The sequence below is a fragment of the Lissotriton helveticus genome, chromosome 8 (genome assembly GCF_964261635.1).
Source record: "Lissotriton helveticus chromosome 8, aLisHel1.1, whole genome shotgun sequence".
Lineage (NCBI taxonomy): Eukaryota > Metazoa > Chordata > Amphibia > Caudata > Salamandridae > Lissotriton > Lissotriton helveticus.
In genome coordinates, this window is record NC_136069.1 from 1,117,356,347 (window position 1) to 1,117,361,674 (window position 5,328).

General features: G+C 38.8%; 1 pseudogene; it reads right to left on the reverse strand.

The window, feature by feature from the left end:
• Positions 1 to 3,152: 3,152 nt before the first annotated feature.
• LOC144771883 (large ribosomal subunit protein eL19 pseudogene) lies at positions 3,153 to 3,734 on the reverse strand (annotated as a pseudogene).
• Between the last annotated feature and the right edge of the window lie 1,594 nt (positions 3,735 to 5,328).

A 5,328-nucleotide genomic window follows, 5' to 3' on the forward strand; every position in this document is an offset into this window, starting at 1 on the left:
TGAGACTCCTGGAGGGAGACTATGTAGTGCATAAGTATGTTGTCTAGCTCGTTTTTTGGTCAAATGATTGGTCTCATGGCCAATGAGAAGGCAAATGAGATTATGTTTGAAAGCAAACTGATAGTCCAAACAAGCTGGAACTTTTGGGAACTTCGAAGAAACTTTGGTGTGAGTTAAGAACAGGTCAGTTTGTTTGTTGTTGGAGATTAGATTTTTTTAACAATCTGAATGCGATAATCCGCATGAGTACAGGAATTACAATTTGGTTCCCCCGTTTTTTCTTAGAAGAGTTCTCGCTATACGCGGTGACACTGGCATGTGAGTTTTTTTTAATTTTGTAAGTTACTCCCACAGGTTATAAGGTTATAAGGGTTCGAATGTAAAATACACTAATCATTTTTACAGTGTGCATACCTTATAAACTCGATACTTAGAAGGATTTTTTTGGACTCCGCGGGATTAATAGTGGTCGTGCGGTGGCATGTAAGATATTTACACTCTAGTTTCACACTTTAACATTGAACACGAAGTTACACAAGTCGCATGTACAAATAATTTGCTGATGTATAGTTTATATGTTGATTATTTTCATTTTTTTGAATTTTCTTTAGTATTGCACCCTGATGAAGGGCAGTTATATATGCCCGAAATGCATTGGATGTTGACGCAATATATGCCGCATGTATAACTGTGAAATCAGCTAATGAATGGAACAAATGAAAGCAAAACGTAAAAGCATTGACATTTTGTGAAATAAAACGAAGAAATATTGAAGGAATACTGTGTTCAGAACCCTCAGTGGTTATTGAGGGGTGATTGTGTGCCTGCAAGGATGCAACTAATGACCCATTAGGAGCATGTTAATTTGATTCATTTTAGGCGTCATAGGGCATTCGGACGCCACTTGTGGAGCACCTTTAAATTAACTCTAAATCTGTGAAAAAGGCACGACAAAGGGAAGCTGTGCACCTGCCTCAATTCTTAGTTCAAGTACCTTAAATTGGACCCTTGTATCCTCTGATTATTCTCTTTTTTTCCTCTGTTCATTTGTTTATGAAAAATGTGCTAAATTAAATTCACCTGAAATAAACAAAAATGGGCTTACAACCTGCCCCCTTGCTTTTCGTTCGTTTCTGTGTTTGCCTCTTAATTTTCCACTGATTAGATTGGCTGTAGAATACATTTCTTGTTATTCCTCTTGTGGTTCCTCTTATCATTGTCCCATGGTCAAAGTACTGTTTTCATGTGCTTTGGTGGAAATTCTTATAAGCTGTCAGCACCCCTGCTGTCAGTGGAGACCTTGTGATTCCAGTTCTGCGTGCTTCTTTGAAACCGATCGCAACAGCACTAGCCAATCCCCCTGAGGCAGGGCACTCACCAGTCCCACAAAAGGAAGCATGCACCCACTCTAGTGCTTTCTTTTGTTGCAGAGGTCGGCACATGTTGTAAATATATATGTTCAAATGCATGTTTTATGTAATCTGTGTCATTGCATGCCCAGCTGGCTCACACTGGTAGTATGGCATTACAACGCGGGCCTTTATCCCGGGTGCCATTACAGCGCTGTTTTTACAACGCAAGTCGTTACAACGACTTGCGCTGTAAGCGCTGGATAGTGGAATAGTTTAATTTTCTTTTCCAACTCCAGCCCACGTTACTGTAGGGAAGGTGTTGGAATAGAAAATTAAACTATTACCTATCCAAAAGCGCCCTCCAGCGCAAGTCGTTGTAACGACTTGCGTTGTAAAAGCTGCGTTGTAATAGCAGCGCGGGGTAATGCCCGTGTTGTTATGGCTGTATACCCTCACACTCATCCATGTGCAGGCTCCACGACAGTACACACAGAGTGTGAAGTCGGGAAGCCATCCGTCCTCTGCCCACCTCTGTCTGGGCAGCTCCTATTAGAAGGAGAGCTTGTGCCCAAGGGCAAGACTTGCTGCTTCGATTCACCCGGCCTGCCTTTTAGGTGGTGAGAGTGCTCCGCACTAGGTGAGCAGAAGGCTCCTGGATTGCTGTACACTGCTTTTCTGTTACAAATAAAGACAATGCATGCATGCAACCAGTTATCAAGCCAAAAGTCCTAGGCTAATAGGTTGCTTAGGCTCCCTTCAAGAAGGCAAGTATTCACCTTGTCTGAGACTCTAATAGAAGAACAGATCTGAAAGGTAACTATCTTCTGATAACCATCTGGCACTAGAGTATGAGATTTGTATGGGTTTATAATTTTTTGTGCATATTAACAAAGAGCAAAGTGACACTTCATGCTTGATTTCACAAGTCTATACTGATGTAATGCAAATTATTTTAAAGAAATATTCTAACTTATGTAGAAGTGTGTTTTTACTCTTTATGTTTAAATAGACCACATTTTAGTTCAAACACCATCTTGTCCAAGAAGGAAGTCATCTCTGTCACTCATCTTGTTCTTTTACCCCCATCCCACCTTCTTTCCCCACAAATTCTGCAGCAGACAGTCAAGCTGAAATGGAATAGTTTATTTCCACTGTTACTATATTCTACTGTTGATGAAATGTCCCTGTTCCACTAAGATTCACAAGGTGTTTCTGTTGATCTACTGTGCTCTATTCATTCATAAAACTTGTTATTGTTAATGTATCTAGTTTTGTCCCAGCATCTCCAGGCTACATTGGCATAAAGGTTGTGGATTTTTTATTCATGTAATGGGGTAGTAATTGACTGGTAAGGCAATGTGCCGTTTATTTTTCATGTGCTCTGATTTGCTGATAAAGTGATACTTTTGCTCACACCATAGAGTGTGTTTTTTTTATAATTTCATAACTAAACCTAATGTATAAAAGTTCTCGAGGTGAGCCAGAGGACTTTACTAGTCTTCTGGCGAAGCTGTCCTATTCTTCCTGGATTTTGTTGCCCATTTGGAACTTAGGATAGTTTCGGATTTTTACATACTCTGTATAACTTTGCATATGAGTACCTTCATGGCATTGACTGTACCGCTTATTGATTAATTCTGTAAAGAGAACCCTATAAAATGTAATCGATCTAGAGCTCATTTATTGAATCCACTTAATCAATCTTATTATCTAATAACTTCTATATCTGTTTTATTTTTTAGTATTGAATGTTTTGTTGACACTGATAGAAGATCACTATTTGCACACTGATAGGATTAACTACTTCTTGGTTTCTTCCTCCTTTGAGCATGTCTTTATGATCTCTTTCTTCTTGGCTTGTAGGAGTTATTTGTGTCTTTTGCCAGTCTCCTTGGTCTTCGACGTGCGAGGTTTAGTCTGGTCAGCCAAGGGCTTCTTGCAGGCTTTTTCTGACTTCAGCTTGTGAATGTGCTCTATTAGGATGGGCTTCTTTTTTTTAACCCATTACCCTTGACTTTCAAATAAAGACTGTGGTACATAGGCTGGTCAATCTTCTTGGAGTCACTGTATCTGCGGAGAAGACGGCATAGGATTCTCATTCTCCTCATCCATAAGAGCTTCTCTGGCATATGTGCATTGGCAGCTCTCTATCTCTTACCAATGCCCACGTCCCTGCTCTTTCTGCAAGCTATCGTGTTGTTCCTGCAACAGTCATGGGAGTGAACTAGTTCAGGTTTGCAGATATTCAAACCATCTGTAACTTGCTTGCTGATGAGAGTTTGTTTGGTGTTCCCATTTGTTTCATTAAGATCCAGCAGTACTTTTCATGCCACAGTGCAAGACATTGGAGGCATGCCTCTTTCGAAGCCGAAACATACTCATGGCAGCAGTTTGGCCAAAGAACAGAGATGCATATTTCTGATTGTTGATATTCTGGCCGGTGCTTTAATAAGGGGACACATTGCCGCATGAAATTGAGGTTTAACTCTGTCTTCAACCCAGTGAAATGCGGGAAATCCGATTGAAGTAAATTTGGTGGTGTCTCCATCTTGGGTATCCATTTGCTACTACACTAATATCAACTATAAAACATTATAACAATGTCTCCAAAACAGAAACTCTTGTACGAAAAGAAAAAATTCAAACAATGCATAACACAAGACAAAGAATTCACAGAAATTTAAAAAATAATATAATGCACTACTCCATAAAAGTTTTGAAATATACAAATTATGTTTATAAAATACAAGTTTATGAATCATATTAAACAAATTAATAGCACATTTTGTTCTTACATTTTTATTAGTGACCTTCGTATTCATCCAGAGCTACTCTGCATTGTGTAAACAGTAATCTTCAAAAAGTTCAGCACTGTAATGTTTCTGTTGTATTGTGGGCATTTCAGTAGTATAGTTCAATAATCTCCACCTTCCTCACAGCAGACAATTTCATAAATATATTAGGTAAAATCTCCAGTGATCTGTGTTAGAGAATTTGCAAAAAACAAAAGGTAAAACAAATATTACAACTAAATTAAGAACACATTCCTGTAAATAAATAAAGTGATATGTGTATTTTGTAAATAAAAACATAAAGACATTTTCTCCATGCAGTATTTCAAAACATTTATTAGTCAATACAACTACATGAAAAAAAAATCTGCTTTGAAGTCAAATATTGTACATTTTTACATGGGGTTAAGTAACTCCCCTGTACATGGTTTTTACTTCTTTCATTTATGGTACATTTATTATTATGTGAAAAAATTAAAACATTTTTTCACAGAAAATTTGGAATCAATGCAATTTGTACCATGTATTGCAGCTAAGTTTCTAATATTTTCCTGCTACTATATGTGAATATTAATGCATCTCCAAACTACACAGTCCAGTTTAGAAATAGTTACTTATTATTCAACTTAAAGAACTCATCTCAGCCACCGATGTCAGTCAAAGAATTCTGCCCGAGGAGAAACAGAAGTCCTTATCCTGCTTGACCTCTCCGCAGCCTTCGACACTGTCTCCCACAACACCCTTATCAGAAGACTTCATGAGAAGAACCCAAAGCACCAGGCTGCCACCCTTCACATCAGAGACCAAGAAACTGAAATGTGGTGTCCCATAGGATTGTCTCTCACTACCATTCTTTTCAACATACCAATCACAAGACACCACCATCATTTCCTATGCAGATGACACCCAACTCATTATCTCTCTGAAAGACAAGACAAACACCACCAAAACCAACTTCAACAACTGCATGACCATGGTAGCAGACTGGATGCGAACTAACTGCCTAAAGCTCAACTCCAACAAGACGGAAATACTGGTTTTCGGCAACAATACCTCCCCATGGGATTCCACCTAATGGACGTCGGAGCTAGGAACACCACCCACAGACCACACAAGAAATCTAAGGATCATTATAGATGACAAGGCCAACATGATGGCTCAAGTCAATGCAGTTTGCACCTTCT